The sequence below is a fragment of the Aquarana catesbeiana genome, linkage group LG02 (assembly GCF_042186555.1).
Source record: "Aquarana catesbeiana isolate 2022-GZ linkage group LG02, ASM4218655v1, whole genome shotgun sequence".
Classification (NCBI taxonomy): domain Eukaryota; kingdom Metazoa; phylum Chordata; class Amphibia; order Anura; family Ranidae; genus Aquarana; species Aquarana catesbeiana.
Window position 1 is genome coordinate 36,454,385 of NC_133325.1, and position 17,055 is coordinate 36,471,439.

The window sequence follows — 17,055 nt, forward strand, 5'->3', positions numbered from 1 at the left end:
GCTGTCACAGAGGAAGAGGAACCTATCTCCATATCTGGTGGGAGTGTACACAAGTTATAACGAAATGTATGATGACTCTCTCACCCTCTCCCCTAAGGTGGCCCTACTGTCTATCCTCCCGGGTTTATTCAAATCCCAGAAAAATAACCTCCTCTGGTTTTTTCTGTCGGCAGCCCGTCAGCTGATTGTGAAATTCTGGAAATCAGAGGTAATCCCCCCCCTTCACGGGTGGATTGATGTCCTCAATGATGTCATGCTTATGGAGGAGATGCAGGCTAGAGAGGGAGACAACTGGGACAAACACCTTAAACAGTGATATGTTTGGGTTCACTATTCCGCCTTGGATAGATTATTACACAGGCTAAACAGAGGTTGAGCTGAGGGAAACCCTAGATGTTCAACCACTGGAGGATCACCAGGGAATATGGTCCTAGTGAGTTGATGACCACGTTCCAGTGAACGGCTTTCCAACCATTTTGTTTCAGTTACACTAAGAACGAATGAATTATAACAAACACACTGTATGTATACCATTACCTTCCCCCATACCCTATCCCCCCCCCCTTCTTCTCTTCTCCCCCTTCCCCCTCCCTTCCCGTTTTCACGGATATATGTATGACCGCGCAATTGTCATTCAAAGTGTGACAGCGCTGAAAGCTGAAAATTGGTCTGGGCAGGAAGGGGGTTTAAGTGCCTGGTAAGCAAGTGGTTAAATAAAAAATGATCTTTGATCTCTGAGTCTGATGATATTTACCAGATTCAACCTCTAATAGTATATACAGTATATATCTCCTCTAATAGTATACACAGTATATCTCTCCTCTTATAGTATATACAGTATATATCTCCTCTAATAGTATATACAGTATATATCTCCTCTAATAGTATATACAGTATATCTCTTCTCTAATAGTATATATCTCCTCTAATAGTATATACAGTATATCTCCTCTAATAGTATATACAGTATATCTCTTCTCTAATAGTATATACAGTATATATCTCCTCTAATAGTATATACAGTATATCTCCTCTAATAGTATATACAGTAGATCTCCTCTAATAGTGTATATAGTATATATCTCCTCTAATAGTATATACAGTATATATCTCCTCTAATAGTATATACAGTATACATCTCCTCTAATAGTATATACAGTATATATCTCTTCTAATAGTATATACAGTATATCTCCTCTAATAGTATATACAGTATATATCTCCTCTAATAGTATATACAGTATATATCTCCTCTAATAGTATATACAGTATATATCTCCTCTAATAGTATATACAGTATACATCTCCTCTAATAGTATATACAGTATATATCTCTTCTAATAGTATATACAGTATATCTCCTCTAATAGTATATACAGTATATATCTCCTCTAATAGTATATACAGTATATATCTCCTCTAATAGTATATACAGTATATCTCTCCTCTAATAGTATATACAGTATCTCTCTCCTTTAATAGTATATACAGTATATATCTCCTCTAACAGTATATACAGTATATCTCTCCTCTAATAGTATATACAGTATATCTCCTCTAATAGTATATACATTATATCTCTCTTCTAATAGTATATACAGTATACATCTCCTCTAATAGTATATACAGTATATATCTCTTCTAATAGTATATACAGTATATCTCCTCTAATAGTATATACAGTATATATCTCCTCTAATAGTATATACAGTATATATCTCCTCTAATAGTATATACAGTATATCTCTCCTCTAATAGTATATACAGTATCTCTCTCCTTTAATAGTATATACAGTATATATCTCCTCTAACAGTATATACAGTATATCTCTCCTCTAATAGTATATACAGTATATCTCCTCTAATAGTATATACAGTATATCTCTCCTCTAATAGTATATACAGTATATCTCCTCTAATAGTATATACATTACATCTCTCCTCTAATAGTATATACAGTATATCTCTTCTGTCTGTTATTCTCAGAGTGGATTAGATATTTTACTCCCTAACCATATAGTTGGTTATTTATATTTACCACTGCATAGAGATATTTAAGAAAAAATTGCCTTTTTTTAAACTTTACATATACTAAATTATACACCACACTTTTTTTTTAAGGTTATTAACCGATTAATCGAAACAATAATCAGCCAACTAATCGATGTTGAAAATAATCGTTAGTTGCAGCCCTACTTCAAAGTAGTCCCTGTAACTACTTTGGTCTTACTTTGATGGGAGTTGAGGTCCATAGACCCCATGTTGTTTACACAGGCATTCCCTGAAAATCGCGGCAAAATCGCAGCCGCAAAATAGCGCGACTTTCAAGTGTGTGAAAAGGGCCTAAAGCACAATCGTTATAAACAATTAAGAACTTTCATAGGGCCCTGTTTTTAATAATTGTAGAAATAGTCTCTTGATGAACACCATTACAAGCATAAAGTAAGGAGGGTGCTGTTGGCTGAAATAGGGGGGGGGGGATCACCCAAAAAGACAACAAGAACCCCTATAAGTGCAATGCACATTTTATATAAGAAAAGTACCTAAACCAGGATTATTCTTATATACAGCACACATAGCAGTTACAGAGGGTAGGTACATACCAATATATATCCAAAAAATAACATACAAGGAAAAACAAAAAATAGTTAGCAATGGTACAGCAGGCAAAGTAAAACAAAGTCTCTTGAACCCAATAGAGAGAGATTAGTACCCCTGTCAGGTTTTTATTGCTATCTGTGTGTGCCCATTAGGGAAATTCTCCCTCTCGATTTTGTCCTGGTGATCGTTTTCACTGAGAGTAAAAAAAAAAAAAAATCCCAAATTTTATGTTGTCACCAGAACAGGAATAGAGGGGAAATATTTCAACGGGGGACACTAGTGACAACCAGGGATCCCCTCACTTTGGAGAGATTTCCTCTCACTTCCTGTTTGACTATGGGACAGGAAGTGAAGGGAAATCTCCCCAATGGGTCACAGATGGCAAAAAAAAAAAAAACTGACAGGGGTTATAATCCTCCCTTACTTCATCCAAAATTAGGAAAAAAAACATTCTAGTTTATTGCTGTGAATATTATAACATATTATTATTATTTAAGGTACTTATATAGCGCCATCAATTTACTCATCGCTTTACATATACATTGTACATTTACATCAGTCTCTACCCTAACGGAGCTTACAATCTAATAAACATATCTTTTGTAAAGAATAAAACCTGTACTAGTGTACATGCAGGGCTGCTGTTAGATATCATGGGGGGCCCCATACAGGCCTCTCTTTCCCCAGCCGAAACTGATTGAGAATATCCATTGATCAGTCCCTTCCTCTACTAGCCTCAGCTGCAGAGAGGAATGAAAAGGAAGCACTGTGAGGCTTCCTGCTCATTCACAAACTGAAGCATAGTAAACAATGTTTACTATGCTTCAATCGTGAATGGACACAAAGGCGATTGGTACCGATCGCTCATTATGTTCATTCAGGAAAGGAAGGGGCCAGTAAATGACAAATTTACTGCCCCCCCACAGCTCTCCATCCTGAGACCTACCCCTATGTGCCCCCAGCAGCTTTCCCCGGTGGGAATGGAGGGAAGCTGGCAGAGGATCAGTGTCTGCAATAGGACAGCACAGCCGGCCCTCCTTCTCAGCAGGTGCCTGTGCCCCCCCCCCCCCCCCCCATTTTGAATGGATGCGGCCCCCGGGCCCAGTACAGGAGGGCTGGCTGTACTGCCTTATCAGCGGCCCTGTGTAGAAGTACACCATTATACATAGCTCACAACTGTCCCTGATTTTGAGAGACTGTCCCTGATTTGGAGCAATGTCCCTCTATCCCTCATTCCTCCTCATTTGTCCCTCATTTTGGTCTGATCTATATAGTTGTGTATAAAATGCACTTTTTATCTTTCAAAAACTGTTTCCCGGTGCTAAACCTTTCATTCAATTTCTAAATTGCTGCATTTGTACATTTTAAAAGACAATATAAAGGAATAGTAGTGGTAAAAAAAAGCACTTGTGGGTTTAACCAATCTTGTTTTTTTTGTACAATTCTCCTTTAAGGGGGTGTGTCCTATGCCTGCATACTTTTGCTGATGGGTGTCCCTCATTCCCATCTCAAAAAGTTGGGAGGTATGTGTTATATACATTTCATTTTAATAAAGCGTTTTGTTTTTGGTAGATACATCATGGAGAAGTTTAAAATAATATTAAACCCAAAAGCAAAACATTTATTATATTGCAGCTTACTGATTCTTAGATGTGACGGCTGCATTCGTTTTTTCTATTTTATTTTATTTTATTTTTTTTTTAAGTTTTCTTTCTTCTCTTTTCATCTGGTGATCCATCCAGCAAGTCTGTTGTTTTTCATCAGAACAAGCTGTCCTACAGATGTATCAGTTTACATTAGTTGAGACAAACCATTTACTACTGACAGGGGTGCTTACAATGGTCAGCTTTTATTTATTCATGTAAAAACCTTTATCCCAATAAGAAAAAAACTGTTTGCTGTAACTATTTATAAAGTATTAGCTGGAGTTTGGCTTCAGTTTGTTAGTGTATGTAAATCTGCTAATCCATCTGACTCTCCCGTCTCCCCAGACTGACAATGTCTGCTGTGCCCCCCCCCCCGGGCTCCTTCATCCAGAGTAGAGGCGCTCATAAATACAGGAGGTGCGTTACTGGCCAGATCACCGGGTGAAAAGAGAGGGGTAAAAAAAGAAAACTAATGCAGCCACCACATCTAATGATTGGAAAGCTGCAATATATGACATTTTTTGGTTTTGGTGTAACAGATTTCCGTTTAAAATAATGGTACAGAACGGGTCACTGGGTTTTCCTAGCCCCTTTCCTTCTCCGTACCAGCATCCCTTTAACGGGGTCTTTACACCCGGGAAGGAAGGACCAGCCATTCACAAGGCCATTGTGATTGGCTGTTGCAGTGGTCACATGACCATTAGCAGAGCCTGACAGCTGTCTTTGATGCTCTCAGCATAGAAGCCTTGGCCATTCATGGATGCTTATGTGCCGCATGTGAGTGTCATAGCCCCGCCTCTTTGCTGTCACACCAATGGGTTACGTGGGTGGCAATAGCTCAATATGCTATTCCAGACTTATTTCTAATAGATTTTTAGTATATGTTCTGATCATATCGAAGCGATTTTAAGTAGTGCATTGGTGCCTGTTTGGTCTTCTGATTATATTTTTCTCCCAGACATTAAATTAATCATACAATCACATGTAATCAATCATATGCAATCAATCATACAACCATATACAATCAATCATATGCAATCAATCATACAACCATATACAATCAATCATATGCAATCAATCATACAACCATATACAATCAATCATATACAATCAATCATACAACCATATACAATCAATCATATACAATCAATCATACAACCATATACAATCAATCATATACAATCAATCATACAACCATATACAATCAATCATATGCAATCAATCATACAACCATATACAATCAATCATATATAATCAATTTTACAATTACCGTATATACTCGAGTATAAGTCGAATTTTTCAGCACATTTTTTTGTGCTTATAGTGCCCCTTATAGTGCCCCCCTCGACTTATACTCCAGTCAAGCACTTTTCTGCAGCAAAAAATTTCATTTTCCGAACTGACTTTGGGGCCCCATGGAACTGGTACCACAACATATCCAAACATATCCAAAGCTGGGGTTCCTAGCCCCAAGTGGCCCCGAGATACGGGGGCCCCAAATTTGGTTCGGAAAATGTCATTCTCTGCTGCAGAAAAGTGCTTGACATTTTCTGAACCGATTTGGGGCCCGTATCTCGGGGCCACTTGGTGCTAGGAACCCCAAATTTGGTGTGCAAACCCAGTGGAACTGGTACCATAACATATCCAAAGCTGGGGTTCCTAGCACTAAGTGGCCCTGAAATACGGGGCCCCAAAATAGGTTCAGAAAATGTCATTCTCTGCTGCAGAAAAGTGCTTGACATTTTCTGAACCGATTTTTGGGGCCCTGTATCTCGGGGCCACTTGGTGCTAGAAACCCCAGCTTTGGATATTTTATGGTGCTAGTTCCACTGGGTTTGCACACCAAATTTGGGGTTCCTAGCTCTAGGTGGCCCCGAGATACGGGGCCCCAAATTCGGTCAACTGTGTCCATCTGCAGCAATGTCATTTCGGGACCCTTTGGGTTCAGAGACCCCAAATTTTGGCTGAAGCTAGGGGGCATCTAGGAACCCTTAACTACCGAGTTTGAAGTTCAGGGGACCAATGACTGCAAATAGGCACAGTGAGGCTGCAAATGGGCATTGTTGACCCTCTTTTCCACTTACAGTAGCTGTGCATTTCTCACCCTCGTCTTATACTCGGGTCAATAAGTTTTTCCCATTTTTTTGTGGTAAATTAGGGCCTCGACTTATACTCGGAACGACTTATACTCGAATATATACGGTATATACAGTCAATCAAATATAATCAGTCATATACAATCATACAATTATAAATAATGATATATAATTACATATATATATATATAAATACAATCTTAAGCTGTCCTAAAATCTTACCGTTCGTACGCTCCTTCAGACAATTGTTGTCCAACTTTCGGGCCAACAAATGTTGGATGACAGGCTAGTAAATTTTTGGCGGACAACGGTTTAACGTCAGATTTTCGTATGGTCTGTACACAAGTCCGTCACACAAAAGTCGAAAGTACAAACACGCAGGATCGGAATCAATGCTCACCAAACACGACATTAGCAGAAGATGCCCAAAGGTTGGCCAACAATCGCACCGCGTGTACGAGGCTTTAGACTGGCCATACATTATACAATTTTCTTGTACAATTTTACTTTTAGATTTACCAAAACCATATAATATGAGGTCAAACCCAAACACTTTCAATTTGTATGCAATCAGGCAGGCCCTTGCACTACAAGGTAAATCTAAACAAAATTGTACAGTGTATGGCCAGCTAAAGACTGGGATTCCAGTAAAGTTCATGTGCGTGTAAAGGCAGGCGTCCCAATACTTTTGGTAACATGGTGTATGTAAAAAAAATCGTTCCATGTATGGCCACCATTAAAAAATTAGACCTCCATTTGATCGATTTAGTAAGCTTTTGATTAATTCCGACATCAGCAAGCCAAATCAACGGTGTGGTGGAATTTTATTGATCGTTTCCAGATCAATCGAATGATCATGCCAAGCAACCAATCATAATACAGATCGGTTAATTGATCATTTTCAATAAATCATTCCTGATAACTCTTCAGTCGATCCTCCTGTATGTGCCGCAACGTTCAATATGTTCACTTTCAACCCGTTTTTCATTGAAAATATGATGAGCTACAAAATATAGCGTAAGAAAGCCCTTTGAAAATAGCCAAGACCATGTCAGGCCAGCAGGAATGTAGCTGCCAAGAACGTAAGCAGCGTCCAATATTTTATATCGGTGGTGAATCTCTCCTACCTGGATTGATCACAAATCGATCGGTGGGTGGACACCAGTGCTGTGACTATCTGACGCAGCCCACATTAGCGTTTTTTTTATATAAACCAAAATGAGAAGAGCCGAGCTGTAGGCAAAGATCTTGTTTAATAAACTGATCGAGGAAAAAAAATCGTCAAATGGTTTAACGGCGGCCATACACACCACAATCTGATTTTCAAAACTATGACAAACCGATACACATAGCTCCCAACTGTCCCTGATTTGGAGCAATGTCCCTCTGTCCCTCTTTCCTCCTCATTTGTCCCTCATTTTGGTCTGATCTCTATATTTGTATATAAAATGTACTTTATATCTATCAAAAAGTGTTTTCCAGTGCTAAACCTTTCATCCGATTTCTAGATTGCTGCATTTGTAAATTCCAAAAGCCAATATAAAGGAATAATAGTGATTAAAAAAAGCACTTGTGGGTTCAACCAATCTTATTTTTTTTGTACAATTCTCCTTTAAGGGGGTGTGGCAAGGGGTGTGTCCAAAAGCCAATATGAAGGAATAGTAGTGATAAAAAAAGCACTTGTGTGTTTAACCAATCTTCTTTTTTTTTTTTTTTTGTACAATTCTCCTTTAAGGAGGGCGTGGCAAGGGGTGTGTCCTATGCCTGCATACTTTTGCTGATAGGTGTCCCTCATTCCCATCTCAGAAAGTTGGGAGGTATGCGCACAATCCAATCAATTTCTATCCATTTGCATAGATATTGGTAGATCTAAAAGGAGATTGTACAATCAGATTGTATAGCGTGCGGTCAGCTTATACGTTTTCAGCCTCCGCCCAAAAAACTGGGACATCGATTTGAGGGATGGATTGGACCCGACCGGCTCCATCCAGCTTTGCCTCTGGTCACACCTGGGTGACACGCTCACCATAAGAGGATCAGACAAGTGACACACAAACATGCTGTCACCTTTTTCTGGAAGGCACCAGAAGTCCGCACTGCATGATGGGAGGTGTAGTCTGTGAGCTGTCACAGGGGAGGGTGAGGACTACAAATCCCATCATCCCCTCCCCTCCTAATCCTACCTGAGCTTTAAATATCCAGGCAGGACAGAGGAGGGCAGACACACACAGAGGAGGCTGATCAGGTAAGGACATAAAGCTTTGATTTCTCTCTTCGCTGGTCCTGAAGATTCCTGTAAATCAGAACTACAAGTGTCAGCATGCCCTGAACTCTGCGCCAGGCTGGGACTATTAGTTCTACAATAGCTGGAGACGGACAGGTTATATATCCTGCTCTTGTAACATTGGAGGTGATACTCAGGGATTTGTATTCATTGTTACCATACATTGGTTATAGATTCAATATTTAGGGGACCTCCAGATGGGGGGGGTGCCCCCAATTCCTCTTAGGGTAAGTACTCACCGGAGGGGTCAGTTTAGCCGTGCTTAGGACACCATAATGTGAAGAAGCAGATCTGGAAATGAGGTCCCATTAGGCCCCTTTCACACTTGTGGGACTTGCGCTGCGACTTGGGAGTGAGAACCATTCCTATCTGTGCGACTTCAAAGTAGTCCCTGTACCATAGCTCCCAACTGTCCCTGATTTGGAGCAATGTCCCTCTGTCCTTATTTGTCCCTCATTTTGGTCTGATCTGTATAGATGTATATAAAATGCACTTTTTATCTGTGTTTCCCAGCGCTAAACCTTTCATCCGATTTCTAAATTGCTGCATTTGTAAAATTTTAAAAGCCAATATAAAGGAATAGTAGTGGTTAAAAAAAAAAAAGCCCTTGTGGATTTAATTAACCTTCTTCCCCCCCTTTTTTTTGTGTTAATTCTCCTTTAAGGGGGTGTGGCAGGGGGCGTGTCCTACGCCTACATGTGTTTTGCTAGTAGGTGTCCCTCCTTCCCATCTCCAAAATGTCGGGAGGTGTGCCCTGTGCTACTTTTTTGGTCCGACTTTGACGCAAGTTGAGGTCCACAGACCTCGAGTTTACAGGAGCATTCCCTGAGATCGCGGCCGTAAAATTGCGCGGCTTTCAAGTCGCGGCGGTGTGAAGGGGGGGGGGGATTACTGGTATTGTTGGGAACAGGAATGGTTGGTCTTTGGTGCAGCCGACATACCATAAGGCTCGGTTCACACTGCCGCGATTTGGGATGTGAGACCCCCCCCCTTTATAGCATAAAGTAAAAGATATTCTTTTTCAAAATTTTTGGTCTTTTTTGTTTATAGCGCATGCAATAAAAAAACTCGGTGGTGATCAAATACCACCAAAAGAAAGCTTTTCTTGGGAAAAAAATATATATACATTTTTATTTGGGTACAGTGTTGCATGACCGCGCAATTGTAAGTTAAAGTAACACAGTACCAAAAAAACAAAAAAAATTGTCCTTGTCATGAAGGGGGGTAAATCTTCCGGAGGTTAAGTGGTTAAGGTAAAAAAAAACGAAGAAAACAAAAAAACCTTCTACCTTTTATAACCACTTTACACCAGACTATTCCCCCTTTTCCCTAAGTTGCACATCGGCGTGTATCTCTGCATACTGATGTGAAATTGTCTCACTGGTTTTATTTTTAGTCTTTTTGATTTACTTACCTTTTTTTTTTTCTCTTCTTGTCTTCCCTGATGGCAGTGGTGACATAGCCCTGGCCACACAGATATCCCCCTAGGGCAGTGATGGTAAACCTTGGCACCCCAGAGGTTTTGGGAACTACATTTCCCATGATGCTCCTGCACTCTGCAGTGTAGGTGAGCATCATGGGAAATGTAGTTCCAAAACCTCTGAGGTGCCAAGGTTCACCATCACTGTCCTAGGAAGACAACGTCACCATTGCCTTCAGGAAATTCTCTACCTAAAATGTAAGATCTGACAGTACTATCGTACCTCAGATGTTTATGATGAAGTACATGACATCATGGACCCCATTTCACATATGTGCTGTAAAAAATTACATTTGTTTTTGCTGAGGGGGTAAAAAAAAGCTTCTTCTTGAGATCTTGAAGAAAACTTTTTTTTTTTTTTTTCCCCCCAACAGAAGCCTGTAATGTTGTATGGCACATGCGTGAAGTGAAGCGTGAGTTGTCATGTTCTTCATGTTGTGCATATACAATATTAACCACTTAGCGCCAGAAGATTTTCCCCCTTTCTGACCGGGCCATTTTTTGCGATACGGCGCTGCGTCACTTTAACTGACAATTGCGCGGTCGTGCAACGCTGTCCCCAAACAAAATTGACGTCCTTTTTTTCTCTCCCACAAATAGAGCTTTCTTTTGGTGGTATTTGATCACCTCTGCAGTGTTTTTTTCTTTTTTTTTTGCGCTCTAAATAGAAAAAGAGCGCCAATTTTGAGGGAAAAAAAACAATATCTCTCTCACTTTTTGCTATAATAAATATTCCAAAAAAAAAAAAAATGTCTTCATCGGTTCAGGCCAATGTGTATTCTTCTTCTACATATTTTTGGTTAAAAAAAATCGCAATAAGCGTATATTTATTGGTTTGCGCAAAAGTTATAGCGCCTATATATATATATATATATATATATATATATATATATATATATATATATATATATATATATATATATATATATATATATATATATATATATATATATATATATATAAATATTCTTTTTTTTTTTTTTTTTCATTCTTCTTTACTAGTAATGGCGGTGATCAGCGATTTTTAGCAGGGCTGCAACATTGTGGTGGACAGATCGGACACTTTTTTTTTTTTTTGGGACCAGTGACATTTATGCAGCGATCAGTGCTATAAAAATGCACTAATTACTGTATAAATGACACTGGCAGGGAAGGGGTTAACACTAGGGGGCGATCAACGGGTTAAATGTGTTCCCTGGAGGTGTTTCTAACTGCGGGGGGGGAGGGACTGACTGGGAATACAGAGATTGCTGTTCCTAATCACTGGCCAGTATGAACAGCAGATCTCTCTCCTCTCCCCTGACAGAACGGGGATCTGTTTGTTTACATTGACAGATCCCCGTTCTGGCGACTGCGGGTGGCCGGCGGACATCGCGACCACATCAGCCCCCCCCCCTGCCTTGCAGCTGTAAAACGGACCGACGTACGGCTACGGCGATTCGCGGGAACGAGCCAACCTGCCGCGGTATAATGACGACGGCTGGTCAGCAGGTGGTTAGATCTTTTTAAAATGGCGATGTGGAAATGGGGACCCAGGCAACACAGGAGCAGTACAAGAATATGTAAGTATGAAGAAAAAGTTACAAGGATATAAGGAATATACATATAAACATATAAGTAGGATTGCGCCCCCCCCCCCCCCCCCATTGATTGGTTTATAGAGTTGGGGAGGCTTCTTTTAATTTCACATTAAAATGTGTTACTGGAAAGTTAGTGTTGGGGTTACAGGGACCATTGGGGTTACTAGAAGGTTATGTTGGGGTTACAGGGATCATTGGGGTTACTAGAAGGCTATGTTGGGGTTACAGGGATCATTGGGGTTACTAGAAGGTTATGTTGGGGTTACAGGGATCATTGGGGTTACTAGAAGGTTAGTGTTGGGGTTACAGGGACCATTGGGGTTACTGCAAAAATAGTGTTAGGGTTACTGGAAGGCTAGTGTTGGGGTCACAGGGACGGTTAGGGTTAGTGTTGGGGTTACAGGGACGGTTAGGGTTAGTGTTGGGGTTACAGGGATGGTTAGGGTTACTGGAAGATTAGTGTTGGGGGTTACAGGGACGGTTAGGGTTAGTGTTGGGGTTACAGGGATGGTTAGGGTTACTGGAAGATTAGTGTTGGGGGTTACAGGGACGGCTAGGGTTACTGGATGGTTAGTGTTTGGGTTACAGGGATGGTTAGGGTTATTGTGGGGGTTACAGGGACGGTCGGGCTTACTGGAAAATTAATGTTGGGGTTACAGGGTCAGTTGGAGTTAGTGTTGGGGTTACAGGATTGGTTAGGGTTACTGGATGGTTAGTGTTGGGGTTACAGGGACAGTTAGGGTTACTGGAAGATTAGTGTTGGGGTTACAGGGACAGTTAGGATTACTGGATGGTTAGTGTTGGGGTTACAGGGATGGTTAGGGATAGTGTTGGGGTTACAGGGACGGTCAGGGTTACTGGAAGATTAGTGTTGGGGTTACAGGGACAGTTAGGATTACTGGATGGTTAGTGTTGGGGTTACAGGGATGGTTAGGGATAGTGTTGGGGTTACAGGGACGGTCAGGGTTACTGGAAGATTAGTGTTGGGGTTACAGGGACAGTTAGGGTTACTGGATGGTTAGTGTTGGGGTTACAGGGACGGTTAGTGTTGGGGGTTACAGGGACAGTTAGGGTTACTGGATTATTAGTATTGGGGTTACAGGGACAGTTAGGGTTACTGGAAGATTAGTGTTGGGGTTACAGGGACAGTTAGGATTACTGGATGGTTAGTGTTGGGGTTACAGGGATGGTTAGGGATAGTGTTGGGGTTACAGGGATGGTCAGGGTTACTGGAAGATTAGTGTTGGGGTTACAGGGACAGTTAGGATTACTGGATGGTTAGTGTTGGGGTTACAGGGATGGTTAGGGATAGTGTTGGGGTTACAGGGATGGTCAGGGTTACTGGAAGATTAGTGTTGGGGTTACAGGGACAGTTAGGGTTACTGGATGGTTAGTGTTGGGGTTACAGGGACGGTTAGTGTTGGGGTTACAGGGATGGTTGGGATTACTGGAAGATTAGTGATGGGGGTTACAGGGACAGTTAGGGTTACTGGATTATTAGTATTGGGGTTACAGGGATGGTTAGGGTTAGTATTGGAGTTACAGGGATGGTCGGGGTTACTGGAAGATTAGTGTTGGGGGTTACAGGATTGGTTAGAGTTACTGAATGGTTAGTGTTGGGGTCACAGGGATGGTTAGGGTTACCGGAGGATTAGTGTTGGGGTTACAGGGACGGTTAGGGTTAGTGTTGGAGTTACAGGGATGGTTGGGGTTACTGGAAGATTAGTGTTGGGGTTACAGGGACAGTTAGGGTTACTGGATGGTTAGTGTTGGGGTTACAGGGACGGTTAGGGTTAGTGTTGGGGTTACAGGGTCGGTTAGTGTTGGGGTTACAGGATTGGTTAGGGTTACTGGATTATTAGTGTAGAGGTTACAGGGACAGTTAGGGTTACTGGATGATTAGTGTTGGAGTTACAGGTACAGTTGGGGTTACTGGATAGTTAGTGTTGAGGTTACAGGGAAGGTTAGGGTTAGTGTTGGGGTTACAGGGACGGTCAGGGTTACTGGAAGATTAGTGTTGGGGTTACAGGGACAGTTAGGGTTAGTGTTGGGGTTACACGGATGGTCGGAGTTACTGGAAAATTAGTGTTGGGGTTATAGGGTCAGTTAGGGTTAGTGTTGGGGTTACAGGATTGATTAGGGTTACTGGATGGTTAGTGTTGGGGTTACAGGGATGGTTAGGGTTAGTGTTGGAGTTACAGGGATGGTTGGGGTTAGTGTTGGGGTTACAGGGATGGTCGGGGTTACTGGAAGATTAGTGTTTGGGTTACAGGATTGGTTGGGGTTCCCGGAATATTAGTTTTGGGGTTCCAGGAACAGTTAGAGTTACTGGATGGTTAGTGTTGGGGTTACAGGGTCAGCTGGGGTTTGTGTTGGGGTTACAGGATTGGTTAGGGTTACTGGATTATTAGTGTAGAGGTTACAGGGACAGTTGGGGTTACTGGATGATTAGTGTTGGGGTTACAGGGACGGTTAGGGTTAGTGTTGGGGTTACTGGATTATTAGTGTAGAGGTTACAGGGACAGTTGGGGTTACTGGAAGATTAGTGTTGGGGGTTACAGGGACAGTTAGGGTTACTGGATTATTAGTATTGGGGTTACAGGGATGGTTAGGGTTAGTATTGGAGTTACAGGGATGGTCGGGGTTACTGGAAGATTAGTGTTGGGGGTTACAGGATTGGTTAGAGTTACTGAATGGTTAGTGTTGGGGTTATAGGATTGATTGGGGTTACAGGGATGGTTAGGGTTACCGGAAGATTAGTGTTGGGGTTACAGGGACAGTTAGGGTTACTGGATGGTTAGTGTTGGGGTTACAGGGACAGTCGGGGTTACTGGAAAATTAGTGTTGGGGTTACAGGGTCGGTTAGTGTTGGGGTTACAGGATTGGTTAGGGTTACTGGATTATTAGTGTAGAGGTTACAGGGACAGTAAGGGTTACTGGATGATTAGTGTTGGGGTTACAGGGACAGTTGGGGTTACTGGATAGTTAGTGTTGAGGTTACAGGGAAGGTTAGGGTTAGTGTTGGGGTTACAGGGACGGTCAGGGTTACTGGAAGATTAGTGTTGGGGTTACAGGGACAGTTAGGGTTACTGGATGGTTAGTGTTGGGGTTACAGGGACGGTTAGGGTTAGTGTTGGGGTTACACGGATGGTCGGGGTTACTGGAAAATTAGTGTTGGGGTTATAGGGTCAGTTAGGGTTAGTGTTGGGGTTACAGGATTGATTAGGGTTACTGGATGGTTAGTGTTGGGGTTACAGGGACGGTTAGGGTTAGTGTTGGAGTTACAGGGATGGTTGGGGTTAGTGTTGGGGTTACTGGAAGATTAGTGTTTGGGTTACAGGATTGGTTGGGGTTCCCGGAATATTAGTTTTGGGGTTCCAGGAACAGTTAGAGTTACTGGATGGTTAGTGTTGGGGTTACAGGGTCAGCTGGGGTTAGTGTTGGGGTTACAGGATTGGTTAGGGTTACTGGATTATTAGTGTAGAGGTTACAGGGACAGTTGGGGTTACTGGATGATTAGTGTTGGGGTTACAGGGACGGTTAGGGTTAGTGTTGGGGTTACAGGATTGGTTAGGGTTACTGGATTATTAGTGTAGAGGTTACAGGGACAGTTGGGGTTACTGGAAGATTAGTGTTGGGGGTTACAGGGATGGTTAGGGTTAGTATTGGAGTTACAGGGATGGTCGGGGTTACTGGAAGATTAGTGTTGGGGGTTACAGGATTGGTTAGAGTTACTGAATGGTTAGTGTTGGGGTTATAGGATTGATTGGGGTTACAGGGATGGTTAGGGTTACCGGAAGATTAGTGTTGGGGTTACAGGGACAGTTAGGGTTACTGGATGGTTAGTGTTGGGGTTACAGGGACAGTCGGGGTTACTGGAAAATCAGTGTTGGGGTTACAGGGTCGGTTAGTGTTGGGGTTACAGGATTGATTAGGGTTACTGGATGGTTAGTGTTGGGGTTACAGGGACGGTTAGGGTTAGTGTTGGAGTTACAGGGATGGTTGGGGTTAGTGCTGGGGTTACAGGGATGGTCGGGGTTACTGGAAGATTAGTGTTGGGGTTACAGGAACAGTTAGGGTTACTGGATGGTTAATGTTGGGCTTACAGGGTCAGTTGGGGTTAGTGTTAGGGTTACTGGATTATTAGTGTAGAAGTTACAGGGACAGTTAGGTTACTGGAAGTCTCCCAGCTATAAAAGTAAATGTATCCCTGATCATCATCCATGTAATTATGCTCCTAAAACATGTTCTGTGGGTGAATCTTCCAGGTGAATGAGTTTTACAAGGCAGTGATTGGTTCTCCACCAGGGAATGTTTAGTCAAAGCCTCATTCTCTGCTGTATAAATAGTCCCTAATGGTCATAAATAACAGCCAACAAACCAGCCTTTAATAGGACAAAGGGGTTTTTGAAATATTTTTAATGCCGGTGTTTTATTTCAATACCACCTGTGACCCACAAAACATCTACCTCCTAAAAACCGCACCCCACTACCCATAATCCTCTGCTTTGTAAATGGTTTATAGTTGATGATTTGTATGTTTGCTGAACATTTAAGGGAACCTGAAAAGGATTTCTGATGCTCTGTCAATACACGGTTTTTGCGCTGCAGCAAATGGAAAATTACCAGTTTGGCCATCTTTCTTTAAAGTCATGGTACTTTTTAAAGCAGCCAATTGGCTATAAAGAAACTGCATGTGCATGGAGTCTCTCTACATTGATCTACTCCTTGATGCTGCAGTTGTAGAGAGTTATTTTAACATCACTGCATTCAGAGTCCATTAATATTTCATTACCTTAAAGGAGAAGTACGGGGAAAGTACAGGGAAAGCTCGTTTGGCTGCACTTCTCCTGTGGATCACAGTTCATTCTGCATTCCTTTGACTCGTTTTCAGCAGACAGCTGTTAGCTGACATCAGAATGCCGGTCCAGGCTCAGGAAAGAATTGCGATCGTATGGTTGGGATCCACCCACATACCTGGACCTGCCTCCGGCTCAGCATCATAGCGAGCCGCTGAGGACCTGAACTGCCTGCTCCCGCCCCTTCAAAGCTCAACACTGGAGAGGCAGAGCAGACAGCGTGGACTGACAGTCACCAGCTCTCTGCTCAGGGAGCTCCTGAGAAACGAGCGATCGGTGGTGTTTGATCGCTTGAGACTCAGTGATAGTGCCGGTGGGGGAACAGATGCTGCATCCACGTAGGTACAGTAAGTATGATTAAAAAATGAATTCCCATACTTCTGATACGCTAAAATTAATTATAACAGCGCTCCTGATCAATAAAGTAAAAGCCTAATACAAAATTTAACTTTTTGTATCATCCAGTGAATTTTTCTGCTTCACCATTTTTATTGGAATTTCAAGAAATC

General features: G+C 41.9%; 1 protein-coding gene across 1 annotated transcript in view; it reads left to right on the top strand.

The window, feature by feature from the left end:
* The first annotated feature begins 8,501 nt into the window (after positions 1 to 8,501).
* Positions 8,502 to 17,055, top strand: part of PLEKHB1 (pleckstrin homology domain containing B1) — a 36,857-nt gene continuing 28,303 nt past the window's right edge. Inside the window, exon 1 of the mRNA XM_073612770.1 lies at positions 8,502 to 8,588. The gene's annotated coding sequence lies outside the window, so the exon portion shown is untranslated. The remainder of the gene's footprint in view (positions 8,589 to 17,055) is intronic.